Source organism: Cebus imitator, unplaced genomic scaffold (genome assembly GCF_001604975.1).
Source record: "Cebus imitator isolate Cc_AM_T3 unplaced genomic scaffold, Cebus_imitator-1.0 Scaffold717, whole genome shotgun sequence".
Lineage (NCBI taxonomy): Eukaryota > Metazoa > Chordata > Mammalia > Primates > Cebidae > Cebus > Cebus imitator.
Window position 1 is genome coordinate 257191 of NW_016108032.1, and position 18747 is coordinate 275937.

General features: G+C 39.1%; 1 long non-coding RNA gene across 1 annotated transcript in view; it reads right to left on the reverse strand.

Moving 5' to 3' along the window:
- LOC108296482 overlaps positions 1-18747 on the reverse strand; it is a 249324-nt gene that overhangs the window by 217855 nt on the left and 12722 nt on the right. Inside the window, exon 2 of the long non-coding RNA XR_001821884.2 lies at positions 223-325. This is a non-coding gene — a long non-coding RNA (uncharacterized LOC108296482). The remainder of the gene's footprint in view (positions 1-222; positions 326-18747) is intronic.

Sequence of the window (18747 nt, forward strand, 5' to 3'; positions counted from 1 at the left end):
AATATTTTTCCTAAAAAACAAACAACATACACAGAATTGACAAAGTAACTAACCTCCCCAAATTGACTTGAATCTATTATACCTCTGCTTTATCTTGGCTTTTTAGATACACATTAACACAGATTTGCCCCCACTATACTGTTGGTGGTTGAAGCTGAAACATATATTTAAGAAATTAATTGATTAGGAAAAAGGCAAGTATCTGAAAACAGTGGGTCTTACCTCAGATGCTCATTTAGCACACAGGGATCTGTCTGACTCCTGCCAGGCAAGTGGGAAAGTCCAGTTTATGCTCGGCATGATGATCCTACGCAGAGAGTGTCTGCTGCCATGTTAAATAAAGAAAATGATCATTTAAACCGGGGCTTTTGTCTCCCAATATTTCCTCCTGCTGCCCCTTTCTCATCAAAGCTCAGAAAGGCAGGCACATCTGGCGGCAGTCCCTGCCCCTGACCGCAGCTGCCTCTGGAGAGCTCCCCCCTTCCTTTCCAGGTTCTCTGCAACCCTTGCTGGGCAACTTCATCCCCCTAAAATGGGGGAAAGAAACGATGACATTGCAGGCAGAATATGAGATTGTTCAGCCTCTGCAGCCACCTCCTTCCTGTCTAGATATTTTATGGGAAGGGAACGAGAAGGGGGAAACAGCGAAGGTGCTCTGAAAATCAGTCAGACACAATGCAATAGGGAGATGGAGAGGAGGGAAAGGAGAATGAGAAAGAGAGTGTGTGTGTGTAAGGGGGGTGGCTGTCAGTGTAGATAAATCTGCATATGGAAATTAGGGTTATCCTGGGTACAGTTTTATTTAACTATGATCTACTGTTTTTTTAATTAGACCAAATTTTAGCAAAGGAAAGGAAGGAAGAGTCTTGAAACCAGAGAGCAACTTCTAATTCAATAGACAAAAATTTCAGAGCAACTGCAAATAGCAGATCCAAAAGTTGTAGAAAAAAGAAAAGGAACAAAAAAAGGACATTTCTTCCCTTGTTTTGTTTAATAAACAAAGAGAAAGACTCCATCCTCACCACCAAAAATTAATAAATTAAATAAAAGGCAATTAGGATGAGAATGGAAAGGAATTTAAAGAAAGGAAAAAATATCTTTCATGATCTGCATAAAATTTCCTCTTAAATGCTACAACAATCAAGATAAAGGAATTTTTAAAAGAATCTATGTATATTATATATATACACACTATATATATTGTATATATATAATACATATACACATAATTGGCATTACATGTGGAAACTAGTAACAATACATTCTGACATGTTAATATTAGAGATGTACCATATTTTTCCTTCCCTTAGAGAATTCCTGTTTTGCAACTCTAACCCATGGCAACATACTATGATCACATACCATAAACATTTGAGGAAGTCATGATACCAGCCAACTATGCCTTATGGGATGCTGAGAGTAAAACAATGAGGCAGAATGACTAAAAGACTCCTGGAGGTTGGCTAGTGTGTCCAGCAATGAGTACTCTACCAGAGCTGCTGCCAGGATAGTGATCTGACTGGAAGGAATTGTGAATTAATTCCATAAGCTGTGAGTGGTAAATTTGATGACATAGAGCAATGTTAATTCACTTATCAAACATTTATTGAACACCTATCACATTGCAAACATTGTACTAGAAGCCAACATAAGATGAACACTGCATGGTTCCTGCTCTGAATAAGCCAGAGTTCAATGGGAAAAATAAATTAAAAATGAAGTTATATTGGCCAGGCACAGTGGCTTACACCTATAATCCCAGCGCTTTGGGAGGACAAGGTGGGTGAATCATGAGGTCAGGAGATCAAGATCGTGAAACCCCGTCTCTACTGAAAATACAAAAAAATTAGCCAGGCGTGGTGGCATGTGCCTGTAGTCCCACCTACTCGGGAGGCTGGGGCAGAAGAATCGCTTGAACCCAGGAGGAGGAGGAGGTTGCAGTGAGCCAAGATCATGCCACTACACTCCAGCCTGGGTGACAGAGCGAGACTCGTCTCAACAACAACAAGTGGTATTGCATGTCTATAAACAACGGAAGTAGTTGAGATAGTCTTGACTCAAGCAGTATAGGCACATGTCAGTACCCTTGAAAACTTTCCATGCACATGCACAGCTGGGTCCTTCAGACCAGCTCAAACACCTTAAGTAAGTTACTTTGTCCCTTTGAACCTTAGTTTCTTCAGCTGTAAAGTGACAATAATACTTGCTTTTTAAGGCTGGTAATGAAATAATGAAAGTGAAACATTACCTATGTCTGGCTTGTGACAATTGCTCAATAAAACTGGAATTACAAATCAGTTCTCAGTTCAAATGGCACCTCCTCTGGCAAACCTCCTCTGAAACCTTCAGCCATATCTGCTGACAGGTTCAGAGGCTTCTTCTGGAATGCTCTCACTGCTCTCCATTATATTATCTTAATGTGATTTTCAACAGGTCTATCTCTGTAGCAGTGGTTCTCAACTTGGGGCCATTTTGCTCTCCAGGAGACATTTGACAAAGTCTGGAGACATCATTGATAAATGGAGGAAGGTTGCCATTGGCATGTAATAAGCAGAGGTCAAAGATGCTGCTAAACACCCTACAGATTTTGGCTTCTAATAAACGAACTTGGGGGTCCTTAGACGAAAGGCTGACTCTAAGACTGGAGCATAAAATATACAAAATGGGCTTGGAGCATCTTGTAGTGCTAGAAAAACGGAAGTGCTCAGAAAACAAAATAAAACCCACATTGTTAGGGGTATGTCAAAGGGACACAGGAACCATCGGAAAGGCCTCCTAATGTCTAAAGCTAGAACTATTTAAACAACAAAATGCACAACATTATATTGGCTTACAACTCAAAGTATAATATAAATATCCATGAGTCTATACTAATATAAATAAATTACTGAAAAATAACCAATCAGCAGAGAAGAAACAAATTTTCCTTGCCAAATAATTCCAAATGATTTATATAAATAACCTCCCTCAAGGAGAGGGAGCATAATTCTCCATTCCTTAGTGTGGGCTGATTACTAACTTCCACAGTAGAAGGTGGGAGGGGAGTTGCATGGGGGAGTAACTTTACAGAAGAAACCTGGCAAACATTACCTCAGCCAGGTGATCAGAAGTTACATGGGTAAGTCATGTTGATACTACATGTGCCCTAAACCCAATCTAATCATGAGAAAAACGTCAGACAAATTCCAATAGAGGGGTATTTGATAAAACATCTGACCAGGACTTCTCAGAACTGCCAAGGAGCCAGGTGTGGTGCTTCATGCCTGTAATCCCAGCACTTTGGGAGGCTGAGGCAGAAGGATCACTTGAGCCCAGGAGTTCAGGACTGGCCTGGGCAACACGGCAAAACTGTGTCTCTATGAAAAACATAAAAGTTAGTGAGGTGTGGTTGCCCACACCTGCTATCTTAGGTACTTGGGAGGCTGAGATGGGAAAATCACTTGAGACCAGGAGGTCGAGGCTGCAGTAAGCAGTGATCGCAGTGCTGCACTCCAGCCTGGTGACAGAGCAAGACTCCATCTCTTAAAAAAAAAAAAAACAAAACCTGTTAAGGCCATCAAAAACAAAGTGTGAGAAATTATAGCCAAAAGGAGTCTAAGGAGATATGAACACCAAATGTAATATATGGGACCCTTGAACAGAAAAAGGAATTTAGGTAAAAACTAAGGTAATCTGAATAAAGCATAGAATGTGTTAATAATAATATACCAATTGATTGGTCCTTTAATTGTAACAAATGTACCATATTAATGTAAGATGTTAATAATAAAGGAAACTGGGTGTAGGGTATATATGAACTGCATATGTTTGCAATGTTTTTATAAATCTAAAACTATTCTAAAAATAAAGTGTATTTGATAAAAAGAGTCAGTAGTGCAAAAGTTAAAAACCTCTGCCCTGTACTATCCTATAAGTTTCTTAAAGGCAGAGTCTTTGTGGTTTTATTGTATATGTGTATAGGCTTACTTTGGTCATTAGTCCTCAAAGACGACCCTACAATGAACCATGCCTCTCAGAATTCATACTCTTGTGTATTCCCCTCCACTTGAATCTGGCTTGGTCCTGTGTGACTTGCTTTTGACTAGCAGAGTGCAGCAGAAGTGACACTGTGTGACTCCTGAGCCAAGATAAGAAGTGTTGTAGTTTCTACCTAGGTCTCATTCTGGGAAAGCCAGCCATCATGTAAGAAGTGTGAACACACTGAAATCCCCATACTATTAAAAAGCCAAGCTACCACATGGAGAACACTATGGAGAGAAGAGAGAGAGAGAGAGAGAGGCAAAGAAAGAGAGAGAAATCCAGCCAGTCCTCAGCTATTGTTCCATCCACTGTATTCCACCTAAACATGTGAGTGAAGAAATCACATTTTACATCCAGCACAGTGAAGCTAACAGATGACTTTAGCACCCTGCTCTCTTTGCCTGCAATACTATGACAGAAACAAACAAGAACTATTCAGAGGAGCCCAATTTACCCACCAGGCCATAATAAATCATAGTAAATGGTTGGTTTAAGACACTATGTTGAGAGGTGGTTTGTTATGGAGTAACATAACTAGAAAGTTCAGTGCCTTTTACTCACTGGGTATTACCCCAAAACAACAAAGGGGCTTCTGTCCTGTAGGGAAAAATTAATGGTGGAAATTCTTATAACATTTTAGATCATTTCCATTAAAAAAATTCTACAAGTTGGTAAATTCAGTAAGATAATGGTTTTTGCAGTTGGGTATAATATAGGTAAAAAAAGATATGTGCCTAATACATAACACAGTGAGCCTGAGTGGCAGTGGAGGGAGGGAAGAGTAGGTGGAAAGAAACAGGTTAGCTCTGGGTTATTTTGGCTATATATTTTTAAATATATATTTTCTACTTGAATATATTCACAATGATTTTCAGGTTAATTGAATGCCAGGCACCAGTCTTTAGACCCTTTACATAGTATCAGCCTCACAAAAATTAGATGAAGTGAATACTACTTTAACAGATAAGAAAACTGTGTCTCAGTTTGTGTCTCAGTGTGACTAAATTACTTGCCCATCCAACTAGTCCATGTATGTGATTGAGATTTGAATCTTGGCCATCTGACTCCAGAGCCCAGTTTCTTAGCACAGTATAATAGAAAAGATAAATATAAATAAAATAATCATACAAAAATGTATCTAATTACAAACTGTGATAAGCACCATAGAGCAAAGTTCAGGATCCCATGATCATAAAACAGATGGCTGACTCATTCTGGGAGATTGAAAAGGCTGTTGAGAGGGAGGCACCTGGGGTAATAGGACCAGACACTGGGTTTATAAGTGGCCCATGAACCAGCAAAGGACAGAGGTGAGAATGAGTGTATGACTGGCTGTTGGTCAAGTGTGTTTCTGACAACTGAGATTTGTAAGGCCCCCAGAGATGACTTTTCTGGGAGTTACCAGTTTGGTGAAGATGGAGTGTCACAGTCTAGAGGAGTCAGTGGAGAGCCACTAGTGGAGAAGAAACGAGAACTTAGTTATGCTTCCTTTTATTTAGAAAAAACATCTTCAGAAATTGTCCAACCTGGTGATCTCCATTTACCCTCCTCCTATCCCTTGTTGACACACTCCCTCAAGTTTATGTCCCTATCATTCCTTGAAAATGCGTAGCTACCAATGACTTTGTACTGCCAAATATTTGGTCAATACTCAGTCATCATTTTTTCAAGCTATCAGCAGTATTTGACAGAGCTGATCATTCCTTCTTGAAGCAATTTCTATGATCAATTGCCTGAAGGATTGATCTAGAGACAGGGTTTCACTCTGTCGCCCAGGTTGGCATGCAGTGGTGCGATCATAGCTCACTGCAGTCTCAATCGCCTGGGTTCAGGGGATTCCCCCACTTCAGCCTCCTGAGTAGCTGGCATTGTAGGTGTGCACCACTGTGCCCATATATTTTTTAAATTTCTTGTAGAGGTGGGGTCTCACTTTGTTGCCCAGGCTGTTTTCAAGCTCCTGGCTTGAAGAGATTCTCCCACCTTAGGCTCCCAAAGTGTTAAAATTATAGGCATGAACCACCATGCCCAGCCTAGTTTCTATGTTCGGCTTCCCACACACAACACTCTCTTGATTTACCTCCTACTCCACTGAAAAGTTCACTCTTTTTCTTTTCTTTTCTTTTCTTTTGGAGATAGGGTCTTGCTCTGTTGCCCAGGTGCAGTAGCATGATCATAGATGACTTCAGCGTCATTCTTCAGGCTCAAATAATCCTCCCAACTCAGCCTCTTGAGTAGCTGGGACTGCAGGCACATGCCACCCCACGCAGCTAATTTCCTTTCCCCCACTTTTTTTGTAGAAATGTAGTCTCACCATGTTGCACAGGCTGGTCTCAAGATCCTGGACTCAAGCAATCCTCCCTCCTCAGCCTCCTAAAGTGTTGGGATTACAGATGTGTGCCACCATGCGAGGCCAAATTTTTTTTCTTTATTGGCGCTTTCTCTCATTTCTGTGCTCCAAATGATGAAATACTCCAACACTTAGCCCTTGAACTGATTCTCTTCTCCATCCATGCTCTCTCCTTAAATGATCTCAAACAGTATCATGTCTTCAATTACCATCAATGTGCTAATAATTCCCAATTGTATATCTCTATCTAGACCTGACTTATTTTTTATTCTTTATTTTATTTTTTTGAGAAGGAGTCTTGCTCTATCTCCAGGCTGGAGCTCAGTGGCACAATCTCAGCTCACTGCAACCTCCACCTCCCGGGTTCAAGCGATTCTTCTGCCTCAGCCTCCTGAGTAGCTGGGACTAAGGTGCATGCCAACCACGCCCAGCTAATTTTTGTATTTTTAGTAGAGATGGGATTTCACCATGTTGGCCAGGATGGTCTCAATCTCTTGACCTCGTGATGCGCCCGCCTCAGCCTCCCAAAGTACTGGGATTACAGGCGTGAGCCACCGTGCCTGGCCAAGACCTGACTTCTACCCTGAACTGAAGACTGTATCCAATTGCCTGTTGAATGTATCTATTTAGACAGATAAGAGTGCAGATTCTGGAGCTAGGCTCCCTAGAATTTAGATCCTAATTTTGCAGTTGGGCAGGGGACATGTGACTTCTCTTTGCCTCAGTTTCCTCAATCAAAATGGCTCAATATTATTACTGTATCTCAGACAATTGCTTAAACAAGCTAACAGATTTAAAGCATGTCTTATAACCCTGTCTGGTCTTCAGACATGTGCCATGTTGTTAGATAGAGATAGGCATCCCAAAACAGAGCTATTGCTTCTTCTCCCCAATCCCACACACAAATTGTGACTTTTCGTGTCAGTAAATGGTATCTCCAGACACCCAGCCATTTAAGCCAAAAACTTACTCATAAAAAAAAAAAAATGTAGCTCCTCTCTCACACAGCTCAATTGTCCCATCAGCAAATCCTGTCAGCATCACCTTAAATACATCTGCACTATATTTCACCATTTCTGCTTAGCCTAAACTACTAAATTTTCTCACCTAGAGTATTCCAAGAGCCTACTAATTGGTCACCCCACATCCAGACTCACCCCATAGGGTCTATTCTTCCCACTGCAGTAAGAGTGATTTGCTAGGAATTTAGTTGTTTCGCTCCTCTGCCCAAACATTTCTAACATTTCCTACTGTGCTCAGAGTAAAATCCAGAGTGCTTATTGCCAGGATGATCTGGCCTTCTTCATGACATGTTCCACTCCTGGTCCCAACACTTACCACTCTCGCCCTTTTGTACTTCACACAGGAAATTGTGCTCTGGTTCCAAGTCGCCACCCATGGTCTGCAGAGATCAGCTAGGCTTGCTCCCAAACTTTCGTCAGTTCTCAACTTAAATGCCACCTTATCAGCAAGGCTTCCATAGGCCTTCTTATACAAAGTAGCATCCTGCCAAGGTATTCTTTAACCCCTACTTTATTTTTAAAAATAGCACCTAACACCCCTATTTTGTATTTGTTTGTTTTGCCTCCTTGCCCCTAGACCATAAACTCCATGTGAGTAAGGCCTTATTTTATTCACTACTCCAACTCCAGCACTTACAATTATACTCGGGAAGTAGTAGCTGATCAAAATATATTTGTTGAATGAATGCTTATAGATAATTTTTTCTGAGTAAATTATTGATATGGTTTGGATTTGTGTCCCTGCCCAAATCTCATGTAGAATTGTAATCCTTAGTGTCGTCCCTGCCCAGATCTCATGGAGAATTTTAATCTGGTGGGAGGCAATTGGATCATGCAGGCAGATTTCCCCTTTGCGGTTCTCATGATAGTAAGTGAATTCCATGAGATCTGATTATTTATTTATTTTTATTTATTTATTTATTTATTGAGACAGAGCCTTGCTCTGTAGCCCAAACTGGAATACAGTGACACAATCTCGGCTCACTGTGACCTCTGCCTCCTGGGTTCAAGCAATTCTCCTGCCTCAGCCAACCAAGTAGCTGGGATTACAGGCATGTGCCATCACACCTGGCTATTTTTTTGTATTTTTTAAAATAGAAACAGGGTTTTGCCATGTTGCCCAGGCTGGTTTTGTATTCCTGGCCTCAAGTGATATGCCCACCTCAGCTTCCCAAAGTGCTGGGATTACAAGCTTGAGCCACTGCCCCAGAGCAAAATCTGGTTGTCTAAAAGTGTGTGGCACCTCTCCCCTCTCTCTCCTCCTCATGCTCCACCCATGTAAGATGTGCCTCCTTTCTCTTCACCTTCTGCCATGATTGTAAGTTTCCTGAGGCCTCTCCAGCTATGCTTCCTATATAGCCTGCAGAACTTTGAGCCAATTAAATCTGTTTTCTTTATAAATTACCCACTCTCCGGTAGTTCTTTATATCAACGCAAGTATGGACTAATACAATTGTTCATTCCAAGACTGCCAGAAATATGTTTTTTCCTAATTAATCCACATGCTCCCACCCTTTCCCAAATTTACTACAGAATTTTTTCATGCTATGCTCCCCATTTAAGGTAAGATATGGCCATAGTGATTATGCCTTCTTAGAGCTGTTACATACATGTACAATCACAACCATATCTTTCTTTTCAAAATAATAATAAAATCATAGTTATCTAAGTCACAGTTTTCCTGTAATGTTGATGGTTTTCTACTTAGGGATAAAAATATAACGTCTTAGTTCAGGCAATTTAAGGAAAATGGAATAATTATTATAAAAATACATGATTATGTCCTTGAATGAAATGATAACAATGTTGAAAGGCCACAAAAAGTACTGGACTAGTGATGTTTTGGTTTTGTCCCCATCCAAATCTCATCTTGAATTCTAGCTCCCATAATTCCCACGTGTTGTGGGAGAGACCTGGTGGGAGATCATTAAATCATGGTTTCCCCCATGATGTTCTCATGGTAGTGAATAAGTCTCATGAGACCTAATGGTTTTACAATGGAAAATCCCTTTCATTTGGTTCTCATTTTGTTTTGCCTGCTTCCAGGTAAGATGTGTCTTTGTTCCTGCTTTGCCTTCCATCATGATTGTGAGGCCTCCCCAGTCATGTTGAATTGTGAGTCCATTTAACCTCATTTATTTATTTATTTATTTATTATTTATTTATTTATTTCTGAGACAAAGTCTCCCTCTGTTTGCCAGACTGGAGTACAGTGACATGATATTGGCTCACTGCAACCTCCACCTCCCTGTTTGAAACAATTATCCTGCCTCAGCCTCCCATGTAGCTGGTATTACAGGCATGCACTACCACACCTGGCTAATTTTACATATTTTTAGTACAGATGGGCTTTCACCATGTTGGCCCGGCTGGTCTCAAACACCCGACCTCAGGTGATCCACCTGCCTTGGCCTCCCAAAGTGCTAGGATTATAGGCATGAGCCACTGTGCCTATCCTAAACCTCTTTTTCTATATGAATTACCCAGTCTTGGGTATATCTTTATTAGCAACATGAGAATAGACTAATACAACTAGGAAATTTTAAAGGCTTTAGGAACAATTCAGCTCTTCTCTCAGTTTATTTTTTGCTTTATCTCCACCTCCTTCTTATTATGTTTTATTCTCATCTCTTTCTCTGACCTCTTGGTTTTTTATTTGCACTTTTCTATGCTTTTTTTTTCTCCCCTTTCTGCTGAATGATTTATTCTGCTTATTTTATTTATTTCTTTAATAAATATTTTTTTAAGAGATGGAGTCTCACTCTGTCACCCAGGCTGAAGCACAGTGGCACAATCAGCTGTTCACGGTAGCCTTGAACTCTTGGGTTTAAGTGATCCTCCTACTTCAGTCTCCAGATAAGCTGGGACTACAGGTGTGCACATCATCACAACCAACTAATTTTTTTTTTTTTTGGTAGAGATGGGTCTTGCTTGCTATGTTACCTAGGCTAGTCTCAAACTCCTGGACTCAAGCAATCCACCTGCCTCTGAATCTCAAAGTGCTGGGATTATAGACATGAGCCACAGTGACCAGTTCTCTACTTACTGCCATGTGTGGTAGAAGGTGGCTGCCCTACAGCTCCTTAAGCAAATTACCTCAGAACAAGTGTACAGTCCAGAATAAGCTAGCCCCTTCAGTTCCCATTACAAATCTTCAGGAGACAGAATCCTTCAGTTGGCCAGGGAGACTGGGTCTTTATTATCTACATGGCTGCCAAGGGACAGCCTTCTGGGAAGTGTGTGCTGGGAGGAGGATTCTTAAAGAAAGAAGGAAAGTTGTGACAAGCTGAGCAGACACCCACCAAAAGTTTCTATTGTAGCTAGAAATCAGACATAAATCATCTGAAATCTGTGAAAGCTGACACTATCTATACGTTTTAAGATAAGGAGGATTCTTCTTTTCTTTGTAGGTTGGTTTGGTCATTTCTAACGTTCCAACAATACAAACATGTATAGTGTTTTAAAAAGGTGTGCTGGCCCAGGCACAGTGGCTAATGCATGTAATCACAGCACTTTGGGAGTCCAAGGTGGGTGAATCACGAGGCCAGGAGTTCAAGACCAACCTGGCCAAAATGGTGAAATCCTGTCTCTACTAAAAATACAAAAATTAGCTGGGTGTAGTGGCAGGTGCCTGTAATTCCAGTTACTCGGAAGGCTGAGGCAAGGGAATTGGTCAAGCACTTAAGGCGGAGGTTGCAGTGCACTGAGATCGTGCCACTGTACTCCAGCCTGGGTGACAGAGTGAGACTTTGTCTCAATAAATAAATAAATAAAAAGGTATGCCTTCATTCCCTACTTCCACAATTTTAACGAGTAGCTAGTTCAGTGTGTAATCTCTGTGTAACCTTACACATATAACTTTTGCTGTGATACACAAATGGGATATCACATATATTAAGCTGCAACTTAAAATACACTTTAGAAAAAAAGTCACAGCAAGGTGGTATTATCTCTAATAAATGAAGAGACAGAAATTAAATATCAGGTGACTTCCTATAATAGTAGCTACTGACATCTTGATTAGTCTTTGCATCCTCCTATCCAATGTGACAGTTATGTTTGATAGGCTCACCTATGGTACAGTTCTGATCCAAATGGAGTAACCCCATTAGAATCTACCTTTCCCATCAATTATAACTAAATACTCTGGATAATTAAAAGAAACAAACAAAAAAACAAATAGCTGAGGATTTTGGAGCTTACAGATGACCAGACAAATTGGTAGGGAAAGTCAAAATTTTTAAAAAGGATGATTGGTATGGTGATAATAAGTTTTCTATGATTTCTTCTATCTCACAGTTTTGATTGAAGGGTGGACTGAACTGGGGAACTCCATTGTCAGCATGCACAACAAAATCTCCAAGACAAATCCCTCTCTCTTGCTGGAGGACCAGGAAAAGAGATCTTTTCAAACAGAAGAATGTTGAGGGAAACCCTCATTTTGTTTTCTCTTTTTTTCTCTCCCAGTCCTTCCCCAAGTCCAGGCATAGTCATGGTGCTGCATTAACTGATGGAGGTAGGGTGGACACCTAAAACTTAGAGAAAACCACCTCAGTATAGATGGAACAGGAAAAGATGCCTTTATTGCACTGTGTATGTTTTGGGGAAAGAAAGAGCTCTGTGGTTGTGTGTGTGTGTGTGTCTGTGTGTCTGTGTGTCTGTGTGTGTGTTTTCCCTCTTTACTTTCATCACTTTTTCTGGAGAACAGCCTTATCACAAGAAACTAAGTGGCAGTTCAAGAGGACTTCACCTGAAAAAAACCTATATTTCTATTCTGAAGAACTAGAAGAGTCCCTAGAAGCCAGAGACTTGGAGGAAATCTTGGTGAGGATAGAGCTAGAGGAGATCACTCATTTCTGCATATGAATCAGTACAAGTCCTTGGCTCATCCACAAGTTATGCATGCGTGAAACATAACCAAAGAAACATAGCAAAAGGTTTAAAAACCTACTGCCTAAGCCTCAAACTAACACTTGAGTGTCATATCTGAGGGAGAGACCCAAAGAACATAACAAATGCTTTGAAAACTGAAAAGACGTAGACATTCGCCAACAGAAATTGAAACAAAACAGCCTGAAACTAACTAGATGGATTAATTCCTAAAACAAGGCTTCTCTCCATTCCCTGCCTCACGTTAAAAAACATTATTTGAAGGATTTTAACAAAGTGTTACAACACAAGAAAATGCAGAGGATATAATCCAAAATTACTAGACACACAATAAATCAGCAAATCTGATCAAATCTTAAGAGAGAATACAATTAACAGATGCCAACCCTGGAATGATCATATATTAGGATTATCACATATAGGTATTAAAGCAGTTATTATTTAACCATCCTCCAAGAGGTAAAAGTGACCATTCTAGAAATAAATTGCAAGATAGGAGTTCTCTGAAGAAAAATAGAAAGTAAAAAAGAACCAATGAGAAGTTTTAGAACCAACAAACACCATATCTGAAATAAGTTCACAAGATGAGTGCAGTGGCAGAATGGGGATGACAGGAGGGATGTTAGTGAACTTGAAGGTTAATCAATAAAAATTGTGTAATCTGAACAAGAGAGAGAAAAAAGATTGAAAAAAAAGTGAACAAAGCCCCATGGACATGTGGGACAATATCGAAAGACATAACACCCATGTAGTTGGCTTTCCTGATGAAGATAAGAAAGAAATAAGTGCTGAAAAATATTTAAAGAAGGAATGTCTAAAATGTCTCAGAATCAAGTAGGTAAATAAACCTCAAACAGGACAAATTAAAGAAATTATGACTACACTCAACCTTATAAAACTATTGGAAGCCAAAGATAAAGAAAAAAAATATTAAAAGCCACCAGAGAAAATGACACAGTACACTAAGGGAACAATTTTTTGAATGACTGCAGCTTCTTATGAGAAAACATTGAGGTTAGAATACAATAGAACACCACCTTTTAAATGCTGAAAGAATAATTGTCAATGCAGAATAATACATCTTCTGAAAAGATCCTTCAGGAACTTGCAGGTGAATAGAGACATCATCAGATGAAAAAAAACTAAGAATTCATTGCCAGCAGTCTTAGTTGAAAAAAAATGCTAAAGAAAATTCTTCAGGCAGGCAGCAGGTAAATGATACCAGAAGGAAATCTGGAACTTCAGGAATAAAGGAAGAGTAACCATACAATAAATATTTGGGAAAATAACAGACAATTTATCTGATAGTATATGACCCTTGAAATAAAAAGTTATCATGATATCTGGGTAGCTTTTCAATATAGGTAGTATAACAATATGACAAGTACACCATAAAAGCAGGGGGAGGGTAAAGGGATCTGTATGGTAGTAAGGTTACATTTTATTTAAGGTGATAAATATTAGCTCACATCCTGAGAGATTAAGGATGTATATTGTGATCCCTGGATAAATCACTATAAATATCCTACAAAGGAATATATGGCCAGAAAGCTAGCTAATAAATTAAAATGGAATACTAAAAAGTAGTCAGCAGAATACAAAATAATCTAAAAGAATACAAATAAGAGGGAACATGGAACAACAACAACAAAAACCCAGAGAGCTGTTAAAAAAAAAAAAAAAAAAAAAGAAAAAAGTATATGCTTCAAAGATGAAGGGGAGAGGCTGGGATTTCTGTCCAAGGGGGTTAGGTATAACACATACATTTTGCAGGTTATAGGAGAATCTATGAATATTTATGGAGGAAATCAAATGCATGCTCAGTGAGTAAACATATATTAATATTTTATATGCATCCCACGTTCACTTTGGGGCACTGATTTAACATTAACATGAAATGCAATTGGGTTATTTATGTCAAAATGTAAACATAGGACACAAAGGCATCTTGTGCACAGTTTCTGTGGACTGGCCAGAACCAGTCTGTGGTTGGTGGTCATTTATCAGGAAGAAATGCTTCATAATGCTGTCAGCTGTCATGGTGAAACCATGATGATAGAACAGAGTTTGGCCACAACACAGGTGGTCTGTTGAGGTTGGAGGACAAATCTAGACATTTTGCAGGAACTGGCTTCTGTTTAATTATAGGAATGAATATCTTGTGTTAGTTAGTAAGCTAAGTGAATATCAAAGCTTGACTGACCTCTTGCTTTGTTAAAGCTGTAGAATCTGATTTAAAGTTTTCTGGGGTCTCTTTTTGCCACAAGGAGTCCATTTTGTTTTGCCTAGGGGCCTACTTTTATTTCATTTTATAGGGCAAACAGAAAATAATAAAACGGTAGACCTAAATGTAATCACATCAATAATTACATTAAATTAAAATATAACCACCAATGAAAAGACAGACTGTCGAGTTGAACACACCAATGAAAAGACAGACTGTTGGGTTGAATAAAATAATAAAATCCAACCACATGCTGCTTACATGAAACTCAGTTTTAATATAATATTATAGATAGATTAAAAACAAAATTGTTATGTTATTATAAATTATTAGTGTTTACATAGTAAACACTAATGAAAAGAAAGCTGGAGTTGCCATATTAGCATCAAAGTAGGCTTTGGAACAAAGACAGTTACTAGGAATAAACAAGAAAATTACATCATGATAAAAGGGTCAATTTACTAATAGGATATAGCAATTCTAAATGTGTATGAACCTAACCACAGAGCCTCAAAACACACAAAGTAAAAACTGAAAAGAGAAATAGATTAATCTTCTGTTATACTTGGACATTTCAACATTTCTCTCAGTAATCGCTAGAACACGGAGAATATCAGCAAGCATATAAAAAAACCCGACCAACACGATCAACTACCTGACCTGGTTGACATTTATGGAACACTCTACCCAACAACAGCAGAATACATATTATTTTCAAGTTTACATGAAACATTCACCAAAATAGATTATATTTTGGGTGGTAAAATAAACAACAAAAATAAAAGGACTGAAATCATACGAAGTATGTTCTCAGACCATAATGAAATAAGAATCAATAATAGAAAAATATCTGAAAAAGCTTCAAATATTTGAAAATCAAGGAACACACTACTAAACACAGTAAGTCCTCAGTTAATGTCATCAATAGGTTCTCGGAAACTGCAACTTTGAGCTAAATAACCTATAAAAATAAACAGTTTTGCTACAGGTCGATTGATAAAAACAAGAGTTAAGTTCTCACAGCAGATTTCTGGTCACAAAAGCATTACCAAGCTTCTAAATAAAGTCTAAAACACTTCTAATATTAAACATTGAAATAAATGTGAACTATACATACATTTAGCAAAGATTAATAAAAACAAGTAAGATAATGGTTTACATGCTTATTCCAGTTCAGGGTAGTGGGTGTTTGGAGCCTATCTGGGCAGCTCAGGGGCCAATGTGGGAACCTGACCTGTACAAGATGCCATCCCATTGCAAGTGCATTCACAGATACACATGCTCTTTCTCACTCACACTGGGACCTTGTAGACACGCCAATTCATTCAATGTGCACATCTTGAAGATGTGGGAAGAAACCAGAGTATCCAGAGAAGCCCATGCAGACGTGGGAAAAATGTGTAAATTCCAACAGACAATGGCCCTGGCTGGGAACTGGGAATTGTTGTTTTTTTTTTTTTCCTCATTAATGTTATAATAAAATGATGTTGAGAAAAACAATGTTATTCAAAGACCTGCTATAACCCATGAGTCAAAAATAAAGTCTCAAGGAAAATTAGAAAATATTTTTAATTGAGTGAATATGAATATATGACATATCAAAATTTGTGTAACACAGCTAAATAATTGCTTAGGGGAAAATAAATAGAATTAAATGCCTTTATTAGAAAAGAAGAAAAGTCTCAAATCAACAATCTAGCTTCTTCCTTAAAAAATTAGAAATAGAAGAGAAAACTAAAGATAAAGCAAACAGAAGGAAATAAATAATAAATATCTGATATTAATAATATTGAAAAGAGAAAAGCCATGTGCTGGGAGAAAATAAATGGAACATATATATCTCATAAGACATTTTACCAAAGAATGTATGAGGCTGGGCATGGTGGCTCATGCCTGTAATCCCAGCACTTTGGTAGGCCAAGGCGGGAGGATCACATGGTCAAGAGATCAAGACCATCCTGGCCAATGTGGTGAAACCCCGTCTCTATTAAAACACAAAAATTAGCTGGGCATGGTGGCATGTGCCTATAGTCCCCGCTACTTGGAAGGCTGATGGGGGAGAATTGCTTGAACCTGGGAGGCAGAGGTTGCAGTGAGCCGAGATTGTGTCACTGCACTCCAGCCTAGCACCTGGTGACAGTACAAGACTCTGTCTCAAGCACGCGCGCACACACACACACACACACACACACACACACACACATAAAATGAGAATAGCCGATAAGCACATTAAAAACATGCCTCAACATCCTGAGTTCTAATTTGATTGTACTATGGTCTGAGAGACTGTTATGATTTCCGTTCTTTTGCATTTGCTGAGAAGTGTTTTACTTCCAATTATGTAGTCCATTTTAGAATAAGTCTGATGTAGTGCTGAGAAAAATGTATATGCTGTTGATCTAGGGTGCAGAGTTCTGAAGATGTCTGTTAGGTCCACTTGGTCCAGAGCTGAGTTCAAGTCCTGAATATCCTTTTAATTTTCTGTCTTGTTGATCTGTCTAATATTGATAGCAGGGTGTTAATGTCTCCCACTATTATTGCGTGGGTGTCTAAGTTTCTTTGTAGGTCTCCAAGAACTTGATTTATGAATCTGGTTGCTCTTGTACTGAGTGCATATATGTTTAGGATCGTTAGCTCTTCTTGTTGCATTGATCTCTTTACCATTATGCAATTCCCTTCTTTGTCTTTTTTGATCTTTGTTGGTTTAAAGTCTGTTTTAAAAGAGACTAAAATTGCAACCACTGCTTTTTTTTCCCCCGCCTAGGTAAATATTCCTCCATCCCTTTATTTTGAGTCTATGTGTCCTTGCAAGTGAGATGGTCTCCTTAATACAGCACACCAATGGGTCTTGACTCTATCCAATTTGCCAGTCTGTGTCTTTTAATGGAGGCATTTTGCCCATTTACATTTAAGGTTAATATTCTTATGTGTGAATTTAATCCTGTCATTATGATGCTAGCTGGTTATTTGCTTGTTAGTTGATGCAGTTTCTTCATAGTGCTGATGGGCTTTACAATTTGGTATATGTTTTTGCAGTGGCTGGTACTGGTTTTTCCTTTCCATATTTAGTGCTTCCTTTAGTAGCTCTTGTAAGGCAGGCCTGGTGGTAACAAAAGCTCTCAGCATTTGCTTGTCTGTAAAGAATTTTGTTTCTCCTTCACTTATGAAGCTTAATTTGGCTGAATGTGAAATTTCTGGGCTGAAAATTCTTTTCTTTAAGAATGTTGAATATTGGCCCCTACTCTCTTCTGGCTTGTAGGTTTTCTGCCAAGACATCCGCTGTTAGTCTGAGGGGCTTCCCTTTGTGGGTAACACAACCTTTCTCTCTGGCTGCCCTTAACATTTTTTCCTTCATTTCAACCTTGGTGAATCAGACGATTATGTGTCTTGCGATTGCTCTTCCTGAGGAGTATCTGTGTGATGTTCTCTGCATTTCCTGAATTTGAATATTGGCCTGATATGCTAGTTTGGGCAAGTTCTCCTGATTAATGTCCTGAAGAGTGTTTTCCAACTCAGTTCCATTGTCCCCATTACTTTCAGGTATACCGATCAAATGTAGTTTTTGGTCTTTTCATATAGTCCCATATTTCTTGGAGGCTTTGTTCCTTCCTTTGCATTCTTTCTTCTCCAATCTTGTCTTCACGCTTTATTTCATTAAGTTGATCTTCAGTCTCTGATATCCTTTCTTCTGCTTGATCAATTTGGCTACTGATACTTGTATATGCTTCATGAAGCTCTCATGCTGTGTTTTTCAGCTCCATCAGGTCATTTATGTTGTTCTCTAGACTAGTTATTCTAGTTAGCAATTCCTCTAACCTCTTTTCAAGGTTCTTAGCTTCCTTGCATTGGGCTAGAATATGCTCCTGTAGCTTGGAGGAGTTTGTTATTACCCACCTTCTGAAGCTTACCTCTGTCAATTTGTCAAACTCATTCTCCATTCAGTTTTGTTCCCTTGCTGGTAAGAAGTTGTGATCCCTTGGAGGTGAAGAGGAGTTCTGGTTTTTGGAATTTTCAGTCTTTTTGCCTCATCTTCATGGATTTATCTACCTTTGGTCTTTGATGTTGGTGACTTTCAGATGGGCTTTCTGTGTAGACATCCTTTTTGTTGATGTTGATGCTATTTCTCTCTGTTTATCAGTTTTCCTTCTAACCGTCAGGCTCCTCTGCTGCAGGTCTGTTGGAGTTTGCTGGAGGTCCACTCCAAACCCTATTTGCCTGGGTATCAGCAGCAGAGGCTGCAGAAT